The 13,973-nt window shown below is 40.4% G+C and overlaps 1 protein-coding gene across 5 annotated transcripts in view; it reads left to right on the top strand.

Moving 5' to 3' along the window:
- TNIP1 (TNFAIP3 interacting protein 1) overlaps window positions 1-13,973 on the top strand; it is a 229,059-nt gene that overhangs the window by 21,342 nt on the left and 193,744 nt on the right. Inside the window, exons 1-2 of one of the 5 annotated variants that reach the window (XM_053718674.1) lie at window positions 565-710; window positions 798-858. The exons of 3 other annotated variants lie outside the window; for them this stretch is intronic. The gene's annotated coding sequence lies outside the window, so the exon portion shown is untranslated. Of the gene's footprint in view, window positions 1-561; window positions 711-797; window positions 859-13,973 lie in introns of those variants that run through there. One more of the 5 variants, XM_053718675.1, reaches the window with a different exon arrangement.

Here is a 13,973-nt window from a genome sequence, read left to right as displayed (position 1 = left end):
AGCTAGTTACAATCTTAAAGGGGATTCCTAGAGGGGGTTTATTTCATGCCCTAAGCCATAGAAGTTTAGATTTCATTGCGTTGATTTTATAGCCAGAAAATTAACCAAATAAGGTAATCCATTTAAGCAGTTTCGGAATATTTACTGGGGGTTGGATAAATAGACAAGGAGATCATCCCTGTAAAGTGCAACTTTAACTTCCTTCAGCCCTATTTTGATTCCCTCAATCTGCGGCCTGATCTTGATTGCAAGGGGTTCAATTGCAATATCGATGTCATGCTATATACCTTTAAGTAGGGGCTGGACATATTTTCCTCTCTAGCCTATAAAACCTTGTTTCATCTTAAACTAATTGCTTGGTAATTTTTGTGTGCTCAGTACTTCTCAGCATTACGCTCTTGTCTCGCCTATACGTTTCAGTGAATTTGAAAAGTATCCAGCAGCTCAACAGCCGGTCTCCTGATATAGGATTTCCTGTCTAACTTCCCTATTAGGTACATCTATGTAACTTCACCTGTGTTAGGAGGAAAAGCAGTCCGGAGGATCGTCTCGCTCTCAGTGTCTCCCCTGGTATTTCCACAGCCAGCAGCACTATTTCTGTGTACACGTAACAGCCTCGTTCTCGCTAGTGATCTCAGATGCTCTCAGACACCGCAAGGATTGTCTGCTTCAAACATCCGCGGTTACAACCGCACCACGCCATTTAAAAAGTAAGTACTGGTCTTACTGTTGCATTACAATTACCAAAGTAAGCTGAGTGTAATATTCCTTGTTGCTTATGCTACGTTGTTTTCCAGCCGCAGGGTTGTCAGACCTCCCACTCTGTTCGTACAATTTTGCAGCTCCTTATTTTCCAATGTGAGTACTTTTGTATCAGATACTGGAATATTGTAGTAATTGTTACGTTACAGCAGCTAGTGGCCAGGGGAGGTTTTTCTTGTTTAAAATGGCTGTTGAATGATTAAATGCTACCATACAATTACCGAATATTCCCCAATAATGTTCTGGTACTTGTTATTAGCAACACCAAATATGATATTTAGATATATATGTAAATAATAGAAATTAAGAATACTATTCTTTCAAGTAATATGGTGGGAGACTCTGTGCCATTGATGATTAAGCGAGTAGATGATTGAGTATAGAGATTCTTGATCAAAATTGGAAAGCTGTTGCTAAACCCAAACCGAGACAGTGTATTCAGCAGATGATTTTGCACAGTGTCGAATGCTTTCTCAGCATCTATAGCTACTATGGCGGCATCGGTAGAGTCAATGCCCCCGTTACTATCCAAATTTTTAAAGTAATCAATAACTAATTGAAGTTCTCTAATTTTTGCAGCTATGTTGCGTTTCTGAAGGAAGCCAGCTTGGTTCTTATGGATGACGTCACCCATTTCTGCTTGCAGTCTCTGAGCTAAGATAGATGTAAATATCTTATAGTCTGTGTTGAGGAGAGCTATTCTCTCTTTCTCTCTTTCTCTTTTTCTCTCTTTTTCTCTTTCTCTCTTTTTTTCTCTTTCTCTCTTTCTCTTTCTCTCTTTTTCTCTTTTTCTCTTTTTCTCTTTCTCTCTTTTTTTTTCTCTTTCTCTTTTTTTCTCTTTTTTCTCTCTCTCTCTCTCTCTCTCTCTCTCTCTCTCACTCTCTCACTCTCTCTCTCTCTCTCACTCTCTCACTCTCTCTCACTCTCACTCTCTCTCACTCTCTCTCTCTCTCTCACTCTCTCACTCTCTCTCACTCTCTCACTCTCTCACTCTCTCACTCTCTCACTCTCTCTCTCTCTCTCTCATAGGCGTTGACTGCCGCCGCAAAGATTTCTCTAGCTCTACTTTCTTTTTCAGCCTCGCAGAGTAAGCAATGATCTCTCCCCCCCTGACACTGCTTCCCAAAAGGTTGTAGGTTTGTCTGACCTTTCGTTAAAATAAGATTATTCATCCATTTTCTCTTTCAACCAATTTTTAAAGTTATTGTTTTTGGTCAAATATTTGCGAGGTGCAAGAGGGGGTCTTTGCCTATTGGGATAGTTAAGGAGATTGGGGCATAAACTGAGATACAAATTGGTGATATTGTAGGTTTAACCACATTCTTATACAAGCACTCGTTGTTTTAGGATGAGATCAATCTGAGAGAGGGATTTAAAAGCCCTAGAATAGCAGGTATAGTCTCGAACATCGGGATTGTATGATCTCCAAATATCCCTGACAGCGAGGTTTCTAAAAATAGTATCAAACATTTTTGATTCCAACTTATGGTTGGATTCCAACTTTTGGTTTTATTTTGATGCAGACCCTTCCTAAGCCTATCGAGAGGGTAACGTGGGGCCATTTTTTTTATTGAAACCATCTTTTATTTGACAGAAGTGCATATTACATCATTGTAAACAGGGACTTTATGCCCAACAATACATGTTCATTACAAGTCACACTTCAATATGCATAGATATTTCGCTAGAAGATGGTACTTTTTTTTATATTTTAAAACAATTATATCTCTAAATCTAACATTTAGAACAACATAAACAACAATTCTGGTCATTTGCAAAGTCTAGGTACAATTCTATCATTAACTATATAGGTATCTGAGATGGAAGGGTAATAGGTTTGAGGGATTCGTCCCAAAGGAATCTCATATCATGAAAAAACTCTAGTTTAATTCTTTTCATATAGCCATACTCCTCAAGACCTTACATCTCTTCAACCTTTTCTAACCACATCTGTCCTGTCAGTAAGGTCGATGTTTTCCATTGTGCCGCTATCAAGGATTTTGCACTATTTATTCCTATTTGCAACAGGTGTCTCCAGAGTTAACATGGTACTTTTGGGTGTTGATTGAGTAATACTAAGTGGGGTGTTAAAGTAAGGCCTGGAATCAGTCCTTTTCTGAAGTGGACTTCTATAAACTTCCATAATTGTGCCAGTGAACCACAGTCCCACCACATATGTAAATAGCTACCCTTTAATCTACATCCTCTCCAGCATCTATCGGAGGAGGATCGGTAAATAGAGTGCAGTCTTGCCGGTGTTAAATACCATCGGTTTAAAACTTTGAAATTGAGTTAGAGTATTTTGGGTGCAGTTGAGGTTTTTTTTAGTGTGTTGAAATATCATACCCCATGACCTATCACTCAATGTCTCGCTCAATTCTCTGTGCCATTTAGTGGTATATGTAGGGAGTTCTGTCTCCATATGAGATTGTAATATTGCTTGCATCTTTGAAACAGAGTGTGGGATTGGCGTATTGGCATAGCAAGTCTTTTCAAAGGGGGTCAGTTGTCTTAAAAAGTCAGCCTTGTGTTGATGAAATGTTCAAGTTGCATGTATTTTAACCATGGGTGATATACGCCATTGGCTACCTCCTTTATTGCCTATCTGTTTAGCAATTTGCCCTCTTGTAGGAATTCCCTCAAAGGGGTCGTGTGTCCCCATTCCACTGATCTTTGATAATTTCTATCTAATCCTCCTGTGAGGTCGGCATTTAATGGGATCGGGAAGAGTGGAGATCTGGGGCCAGATATATATCTCCTCTTTTGAACTAATAAGTCCCATTCTTTAAAAAAATGTCGGTGTATTGGTAGTGTCGAACATTGTGGGGGTCTCGATGTTTTGGGCACCCAGCACAGGGCCCCAACTGACGAGACTCTTAATATATGGGAGTCAGTCGCTGTCCAAGCTTTATGACCTGATATGTGCCAATCTAAAACCGTTTGTAATGTTATTGCGTCTAAATAAGTTTTTATCTCTGGAAGGCCGAGTCCCCCTACTATTGTGGGCCTGTACATTGTCGCTTTGTTTACTCGGGGCTTGCATGTACCCCATACAAATCTATTAATATGTTTTTGAATTTGAGTAAGGAACCATTTAGGTATAGCTATTGGTAGGGCTTGAAGAACGTATAAATTTCTAGGTAGTGTTGTCATCTTAATGCACTGTACTCTGCCCCAGCAAGATATGGGTTTACCTGACCATCTATTCAGATCTTTCTGTAGTGTTTATAGTAGAGTCTCATGTTTTTTTTTAAAAAGGATTTTCTGGTGTGGGGATAGGTATATACCCAAGTATTTAAGGGCATCCAATTAGAGCTTTAGTGGGCATACTTCTGATAATCTCATGAATGCGTCTTGTCTAAGGGAGACGTTTAGTAATTCTGATTTGGTGGTGTTAACCACAAAATTGGAACACTTCCCAAAATTATCTAACTCTCTCATGATCACTACTAAGGATTGGGGCGGTTCTGTTATGGTAAAAAGGACGTCATCAGCATAAAGCGCAATTTTAAAGCTATGGGGGCCAACTTCTATACCTTTTTATTAAATGGTTTTCGCGAACGTGAGATGCCAATACCTTAATTGTTAGTACAAACAGTAAGGGTGACAAGGGGCAGCCCTGTCTGGTACCGTTGCCTATCGAGAATGAGTTGGACAAAGTACCGTTAGCTTTTACTTTTGCCGTTGGGTGTGCATAGAGGCTAAATATTCTATTGAGCATGTGAGGACCTATTCCTATCTCTATCAATGTTTCTCTGAGGAATTGCCAATCAAGCCTGTCAAAGGCCTTCTTGGCATCTGTCGCCAAGAAGACCGTCGGGATTTTATGGTGTTTGACATATGACATAAGGGTCAGGGCTCTGATAGTATTATCCCTCGCTTCTCTATGAGGGATGAAACCTACTTGGTCAGTATGAATAATATCTATAAGTAGTTTGTTTAATCTTTTTGCCAAAATTTTACCTAGGATTTTTAAGTCTACATTTAAAAGGGATATGGGTCTAAAATTTTTGGGATCTGTAGGGATTTTATCCGGTTTCAGGATAACTGATTTATGTGCTTGTTGCATTGTAGTAGGCAAGGGAATACCTCTGTCAATAGTCTGGAATAGGGCAAGGAGGTGTGGTGCTAAGGAGGATCTAAACATTTTATAATACATGTTAGTGAACCCGTCTGGGCCAGGACTCTTCCCCGAGGGTAGGTCTTTTATAACGGAGAGAACTTCTGATAATGTGATAAGGGTCTCAAATTCTTCTTTTAGTGATGTCTGGATTTTGGGCAGATTTGCCTCTTTTATATAATTTTTGATGTTGCTTATCCTATTTGGGGATTGGCTTATTCGTATGTTATATAGTTCTTTGTAATATGCACTAAAATGATCTGCAATTTCCTTGCTGTCTACCAAAGTATGGCCTAGTGGTGTTATCAATTTGTGAATGTGGGATTTCACTTTCTGTTCATTGAGAAGCCTAGCAAGTTTTGGCCCTGCTCTATTTCCTTCATAAAAGTAGATTTTTTTTTTTTAAGTGCTAGAGCTTTTCTCTGTGCTTCCTTCGTCAGTATCTTATTGATCTCCTGTCTTATTTTAGTTATATGCAATAATAGAGTTGTGTCAGTGGGGATATTTTTGTGTTTTAATTCAAGTTCGTTCAGACGATTTGATAGTGTCCGTATTATTATAGTATCATTATAGCCTTTTGTTTCAGACATTCTCCTCTGATGTACGCCTTATGTGCCTCCCAAATGAAACTTGGCTGTGTCTCGTTATTATTGTTAAATAGAAAGTATTCTGAAATTGCTTTTTGTAGCACTACCTGAACCGGGGGGTAATGGAGGAGTGAATTATCCATTCTCCATATAAAGGGTATTGTAGGTGCATCCGGCCACTCCAGGTCCATAAGAACATCAGAGTGGTCAGACCATGCCGTGGCATTAATCTGTGTCTTTTAGAAGGGATAGATGGTTCCTATCAAGAAAGATATAGTCAATACGTGTGTAAGAGGACCAAGGATGTGAGTAGAAAGTGTAGTTCCTTTGTGTAGGGTGCTGTATCCTCCACACATCTACCAACCCTAGGGATTCTATCAGTGTAAAGGCTGTGTTTGGTGTTAGCGATTTTGTCTGTGCGCGTTTCGAGGAAGAGTCAAGCACTGGGTCTAGTATAGTATTGAAGTCTCCTCCCATTATCAGTAAACCCTTTTTGTGTTCCAGTATGAGCGTAAGCAGTGTATGGAAGAATTTTCACCTGCGGCTTAAAGGTGCATATACATTGACCAATGTAACAGATCTATTGAACAGAAGGCCCACTAGGATTAAGATTCTACCCTCATTGTCCACCACTCTATCATGCAATTGAAAATGTAAATGTTTATGAAATAAGGTGCAGACCCCTTGTTTTTTAGAATTGTATGCGTTATGGAAGCCTATTGGGAAATCTTTTGATGCAAGGGTGGGTTCACTTCCAGCCATAAAATGAGTTTCCTGGAGGAACACAATCGAGTGAGGAAATTTCGCTAGATGTTTAAGGGCCACCGAGTGCTTTGTTGGGGAATTATGTCCTTTGGCGTTTTGCGATATTATGTGTATCTTAGGAGTCAACATCTATCTGGTTCGGGGAGACTATAAATTTATGTAGGGATTGGCTTACCTGCCGGAGACAGCTGTGCAGGAGTTTGATGTTTCTTCCATAGGATTGCCCTTAGTATGAAGCCTCTATTAAGAAAAGGTTTTCTAAACAAGAGGAGTAGATTTTTTCTCTATGTGGAGATCTAAGGGCAATAAGCGGATTAGCATATTTGACCAGTGCAACATACAAATAACAACACAGACTCAAGGAAAACAGACAATAACAAACATTGAGATTACTCATTGCTAAAATTAACTAGTAATCTTACAGGTTTCAATACAAACTATGAATAATCTACGAGTGGATAGGGGGGTTAAGACTGATGGTTTTGTCTCTCCACTCTAAGATGGGGTGATAAAGGATTATATCCAATAAGTTATGATAACTATTACACACAACTGAGTTTACAATTCTAAAACTAGCTATCTTCTGCTAATGGCCTACTCAAAAAGGCTATTTAAATAGTTCCAGCAGATTTAATAGAGGAGACATCAAGTTTCATCTGCAGAGCGTGAAGTATAAGCAAAATCCGGTATCTCAGTGTTCCTCCTTTTGTGTGGCATTGTAGACCAGTTCCTTCTTTGGGATTTAGATGCTGTTTGACCTGTTTGGGTCTTTCTCTTGTTAGTGTCCGAGAGTTTAGGTAAAGAAGGTAATGCTATATTAAGTTGCTTACAAAACTGTTCTATATCTTCCGGTCCTCTGTGTGTATATATAGGTCTTTTCATCTTTCAAAACTTTGATGCAAAGGGGAATCCCCACCTGTACGTTATTCCCAAGTCTTGAAGGTGTAGGGTTAAGTATCTGGCTTCCTTACGTTTGGCCAAGGTAATTGGACTAAGATCTGGGTAGATCTATATGGTATCTTCTCCAAAGTGTAAGGGTGATTTCTTCCTAGCTGCCTGCAGTAATTTCTCTTTGTCCGTAAATTTATGGCAACAAAGGATCACATCACGGGGGGGCATATGATCGGGGGGTTTCGGTCTTAAAGCCCTATGGGCTCTATCTAGAATAATGGGGTCTTTTTCAGGATCTAGTAGATACTTAAATAAATTTTGGAGATAAGAGGAGAGTTGTTGTGGTAAAAAAATTTCCGGGATGCCACGAATCCGGAGATTCTGGCGGCGGCCTCTATTGTCCAGGTCCTCCATTTGTGTTTGTAAGTTCTCTATAGCCTCATGTTGGTACTGAAAAGCTTATGTGGTGTTGTCTGATGATTTGCTTGTTTCTTCCATCTGTTCCTCCAGCTCCATGACTCTATCTCCCAGCTCCCTAATGTCTCTTTTAACTTCTGCTAGTCCGTCTTTGATGGCCTTGCTAACCTGGTGCATAATGGCGGCAAGGTCTGCTTTTGTGGATAGTGCTTGTAAATCAGCACGGTTTATGGGCGTTAAATCCTCTTGGGCAGAGTTATTGGGCTGAGAAAAGTTGTCATGTTGATCTGGGTTAAGTAGTGTAATATACCCTATAGCGGGAGAGTCCTGACTTTTAAAGTAAGAATTTAATTTGCCCCCCTGACAGTGCCCCCCCCCCCCCCTTGGTGGATTTGTCTGTTTTATTTTTAGAAGCCATTATGTGATTTTAAGTAGGCCTGTAGGTTCGTTAATAACCCCGCACTATAAAAGACTGCAATATGCAATCAGGTTGTAGTTATAGAGTGAGTTATATAATGTATGAGGGTTAACCTCTTGTGGACCAAAGATAGGTCTTCGAATGATACGCCTGTGTCTGGTTTTACAGTCTTTCTCTATAGGCCTGTTCTTATGAAGTTAATCAATCTTAGAGTTTATCGAGTCCCATGTATGTGGTGTTGCATACAGATTGTTATTAACAGTCGTTATATTCTGCGGCTTATTGCGCCGCCAATAGCTATCTGCACTCCCGAAAAAAATTGGTCCGATGTTTATTTCAGTACTCGGGGTCTCCTGGGGAGATGTAAGTGGTATCTGTCAACTTTCAGGCACTGTTTCTGCTGTTCCGGAATTGCAGCCTGTGTGTATAGATGGTCCGGCTGTACTGAAGTGCGCGGTGCACTTTCTGCTGCGTCACAGGCTGCTCCGTCCCTCTTAGTTGGGCCTCAAGTTTTAACTGCGATCGTTTCGTGCACAGGCGGTCTCACAAACTTGACCTCGACATGTACGAAGTTTTAGCAGGGTCCCTGTGCATAAATGTACCCAGTTGGTGGTAAAGTTAAGTTATAAGTCCCCCATCAGAGTCGACAGCACCAGAGTTTTCTCACTATGCGACCATTAGCTTCGCTGGTCGGCTCCGCCCCTCGACCTGAAGAATTTTTAATTGGAGAGAGTCCCAGAATTTTGAGTCAAAATTATTATGAGCATACAGGGTGCACAGGGTATAAATGGATTTTGCTACCTTAAGTTTAAAAATCAGAAACCGGCTATCCGGGTTAGCTACTGTAAGTAGAGTTATTTTATATATCAGATTTTTGCCTAACAATATAGCAACTCCTCTTCTCCTTTCTATACTAGGGGTGGCAAAAACCTTGCCTACCCATGAGGTTTTTAATTTCATGGATTCTTTCAAGCTTAGATGGATTTCCTGAAGGAAGGAGATATTAGACCCTAGTTTTCTAAGATGGGAGAGAATTGTTTTCCGCTTTATCGGTGAGGTGTTGCAACCAACATTCCATGAGGTAATTGTAAGGTTCTTATCTTTACTCATTTATTCGTCATAGGCAATAAAAAGAAAAAACATAACCGCAACAAAAAAAAAAAAGGGGAGGGAATAGAAAAAAAAAACAGGGTGGCAAACAGAGGGACTCAGGGGACAGGGCACCATTTTTAATCAACCCAGTAGGAGTCTTACCACTATACATCATAGAATTCAAAAAGTAGGGGGGAAAAACCCCCCAGAAGGAAAAGCAACTATCGGACTAAGTCAGTTTAAACCCTTGCTCAGCATACATTTTCTCTGCTTCCAGAGCAGAGTCAAAAAATAGCGTTCGGCCATCTAGAACTCCCCTCAACCTAGCTGGGTAAGTAACTGTGGCCTGCAGTCCTGCCTTTATCAGCTTACCACAGACTGGGGAGAGCTCTCTTCTCTTAGTGTATGTTTCAATAGAAAGATCCTGAAAGAGAAGAATTTTAGAGTCATTAAGAATTATTGGTTGTATTTTGCGAAATTGCTGAAGAAACAATACTTTGTCCTGAAAATTCAGGAATTTGACAATAACGGGCCTAGGTTTTTTAGAAGACTCAGAGAGTCTCCCCAGCCTGTGTGCACTCTTGATTATAATGGGTGAAGTTGAGGGGGTAATGTTTAGTAATTGTGGGAGGATCTGCATCACAAATTTCATCAAATCTTCTCGCTGGTCATTTTCAGGAAGACCAATAATTCTAATATTGTTCCTCCTTGATCTGTTTTCTAAATCTTCTAGCCGGCTATGTAGTTTAGCCAGGTTGGAGGAATTGCTTTTAATCTTAACGTTGTGCGAATCAGTCATATCCTCCAAGTCAGACACCCTTTGCTCTACCTCTTGGAGAACTGTCTAACCTCCGTAGTGAGTGTTGAAAACTCATGTTTAATTTCTGCTCTGAGTACATCGAATTTGGGAGTTAGAGCTTCTATTATACTAGTGACCAGGGTTTGGGAGTCTTGAGGATCCATATGTTTTGGGATATTAATTGTTTCTGCATGGATTTCGACCGGAGTCTTGACAGAGTTCTTATTCCTCTGCTCTCTATGATTAGCTGCCATGCCTGGATGGGACGTAGTGGAGGGAGGTGATGTGAGGAATTTGTCCATATACTGTGATTATATTGGAGGGAGAGAAAAACCCCCCACAAGGATAAGACTGGTGAGTGCAAGTTAAAACTGTGCTGTGAAAAAAAAGGGTGAGAGGGGAAAAAAAGGGGGGGGGGAGGGGCAACTGGAAGGGGAAGAAGAGCCATGAGTAAAAGTGAGTCAAGTGAATTAGGGGGTGTAGAGAAGGGGGGAAAAAAAGTACAATTGGTTTGTGAAGTGATTTAATTACGTGAGAAAAAGACCAGTGAATGGCAGAAAAAGCACTAAGCTGGTCAGAATGTAATGGGGAGGAAATTTGAAAAATAGCTTTAAAAGCGAGAATTTAGAAGGTAAAATGTAGCAACCCGGGGATTCCCCCTGGTGGTACTTCCATCTGTACCTAACCCTAAATCAGCCCTTTGAAGAGACCCAGACTATAAGTCTGAATAGATTCTAAAGTGTGTCAGGGATTAGGTTGATAGGGATCAAGTTAAGTTATTTCTAAGCGAAAAAATAAATAAATAAAAAAATGTTAGTAGCAGTCTCCGTGTACAAAACCTTAAAGGATAATACTTTATACAATGACAATATAAAAATATATTAGGAATATGAATATGAAATTCCTAATGGTGAAGGTGGTACAGGGAATACATGTGCCTATACAGTGGACATAATAAGCCTTGAGAATTTATACCAGCGAGGCCCCTGGTTGTGCTTCCGTCTGTTCCTAACCCTTAATCGGCCCTTTAAAGAGGCCCATGCTATATCTGGATAAATTAAAAAATATTACAAGGACTGGATTGATAAGGGTCAAGTTTAAGATATTTCTAGGCTGAAACAGAAATGTTAGTAGCAGTCTTCATGTACAAAACCATAAAAGACAGTGCAATACGCAATAACAGTTGTACAGAGGAATATAATATTCCTAATGCTAAAAGTGGTACATGAGATACAGGTGCCTATACAGTACGCATAATAGACTTACGAGTTTATACCTGCTTTGCTCTAGAGACTTCTCAAAACTATAAGGTGTATCTGAGAACCCACAAGGAGAAAAATGCAAAAAAAAAACAAAACCAAGAGAACAGAGCAGCAAGGAGAAAAATAGGATGGTTCCCTGGGCCTTGTTCAGTCTTCGCCCCTTTCTGTATCCCCTTTCCCCCCTTTTCCATTCCTTCTTCTGTATTCTCCTTCCCCCTTCCCTTTTCTTTCCTTTTCACCTAAAGAGTGTTGAGGTGAGCAAACCGTTATAGGGTTCTTAGAGAATGGGACACGGAGGGGCGGAAAGGTGGCAATAATTAAGTGCCCAACATATGAAAGTCCTTATAGGTTAAGCCTTGTAGGGGCGAGGATAGTGTATGGCACAAAACATTGAGGCAAGTCTGTTGCAATAGGGCCTGGAGTTGGGGGTATCTCCTCCTGCTTCTTTTTGGAGCTGGTTGATTTAGCCTCTAAGGAGCCCCCACACTAAGTCTCTTAAGAGGGTATAGTGGAGAGAAGAGAATTGTCCGCAGAGCCCCCTTATCCCTCATTTTGTTATTTCTTTTTCCCCCCTTTTTCCTCAGGGGGACTGAGTCGGCGGGGGTACAGCAGCCCTCAGTCTGACTAAGGCCAGTTGTCCCAGATTTCCCATGAATCGAGGAGAAGCCTACCCCCCCTCTCACAGCACCAGTGGGAGGGGGTATGTGAATAGGCAGGAGCCGGCTAGACGGCTGACGGCAGTCCGGGAGTGACCAGGCTTCTTAGCCTAACAAGGCAGCCGCCAGGGAATGCCCTTTACAGGTGACCGAGAGAATCCGCTACTCACCTGCCCTACCAGGCAGATAGGACCCCTCCAGACAAAGGATGAAGTGGGCGCAGAGAACCTGTTTGAGTGGCAAGATGTACTACCTGGTCGGAACGTGGAGCTTGTCCAAAGGTGAAGGCAAGAAGGTTCCCCCTCACGCAACATCGGTGGGAGGGGGATAGGACCTCTGATTAAATAAACGGCACCTCCTCTTCTCTCCCCACTCGCAGCACCGGTGGGAGGGGGGCCTGCTGAGAACACAAACTGCAGCCGGCAAATGCTGAGGTATCCGTTAAACTTCCCTTAGTGGTAACGGCTCTTTTAACAGCGCAATTCTATCTGCGCTTGTGGAGGGGCCACAGGATCAGGGCTGGGATGATCTCCTGTCAGAAGAACAGCATGTCTTGCCGACGGCGTGTCTTACTGACTAACACCTCCCCCGGAACTCCTCCAGTGCATTAATTTTTAGAAGATTTTCACCAATATTTTTTCTTCATTGATTATTGACTCGTATTTGAGTTTATTTTGTTTTTTCAACCATTCATATTGTTTCATTTATGTAATGAATAATTTCATGAAATTTTGTGTCATTTTAAAATTAATATGGTTAAATATCCAAATACTTCATTACAATCATAAAATGAATGTTGGGATAATTGGGTTTAATTTCAGTTAAATGTTGCTGTCTCTCCATATTACTGGGTAGCTGATGGTCATGCTTTGCAAGCAGATATCTTGTGTGTTGCACCAGTGACTTTCTAACTCAACATTCACGTGAGAAATGTAACTGGAACTTTAATATTAAAGGGACAGTCAAGTCCAAAATAAACTTTCATGATTCAAATAGGGCATGTCATTTTAATCAACTTTCCAATTTTCTTTCATCTCCAATTTTGCTTTGTTCTCTTGGTATTCTTAGTTGAAAGCTAAACCTAGGAGATTCATATGCTAATTTATTAGACCTTGAAGGCCGCCTCTAATCTGAATACATTTTAAAAGTTTTTCATCACTAGAGGGCGTTAGTTCATGTGTGTCATATAGATAACATTGAGCTCATACACGTGAAGTTACCTAGGAGTCAGCACTAATTGGCTAAAATGCAAGTCTGTCAAAAGAACTGAAATAAGGGGCAGTTTGCAGAGGCTTAGATATAAGGTAATTAGAGAGGTAAAACGTGTATTATTATTATTATTATTATAATTGTGTTTGTTATGCAAATCTGGGGAATGGGTAATAAAGTTCTGAACCAAAAATGGGCCGGCTCCTATGCTTTACATTCCTGCTTTTTAAATAAAGATAGCAAGGGAACAAAGAAAATTTGATAATAGGAGTAAATTAAAAAGTTGCTTAAAATTTCTGCTCTAAATCATGAATGAAAAATGTTTTTTTTTTTATCCCTTTAATCATGATCAATTAGTGAATTGTACCTACGCTTGCTGTTTCTGCCAACAATACTGGACAACCAGTAGGAGACTGAGATGGTGACGTTGTTATGTTCTCATAATAACCCCTCCCCAAAGCTCTAACATAGGCTATATTTTCAAAGGACACTGAAGTCAAAATAATATTTTATGATTCAGAAAGAGCAGCAGTTTTAAGACACTTTCCAATTTACTTCCATTATCAAATTTTGCACAGTCTTTTTATATGCACACTTTCTGGGGAACAAGATCCTACTGAGCATGTGCACAAGCTCACAGGGTATACATATACTAGTCTGTGATTGGCTTATGCCTGCCACATGATACAAGGGGCAGGCAAATGGGAGAAAAAAAAATCTGCTTATTTGAAATTCAGAGTAGATGTTAAATCCTGTCTTTTTTTATTATGCACTTGTTAATTATTGAATGGTCCTTTTTAAGCTCTACAATATATATTTTTCACGTATGCACAGTGATTTTGTCCCCATGTCTACCAGAAGCAAGAAGCACAGTGATTTATCTTCTGACTGATAAAATCACTGCTTTGCATGCAATACTAGCACTTATTTGACTGCCAGTAACGTTCACAAAGTAGTGAGTTTACCCCATTGGCTATCGGCTATTATACTCCCAT

The sequence above is a fragment of the Bombina bombina genome, chromosome 6, assembly GCF_027579735.1.
Source record: "Bombina bombina isolate aBomBom1 chromosome 6, aBomBom1.pri, whole genome shotgun sequence".
Taxonomy (NCBI): domain Eukaryota; kingdom Metazoa; phylum Chordata; class Amphibia; order Anura; family Bombinatoridae; genus Bombina; species Bombina bombina.
The sequence above is the reverse complement of the archived record's forward strand: the minus strand, read 5'-3'. Positions and strand labels throughout refer to the sequence as shown.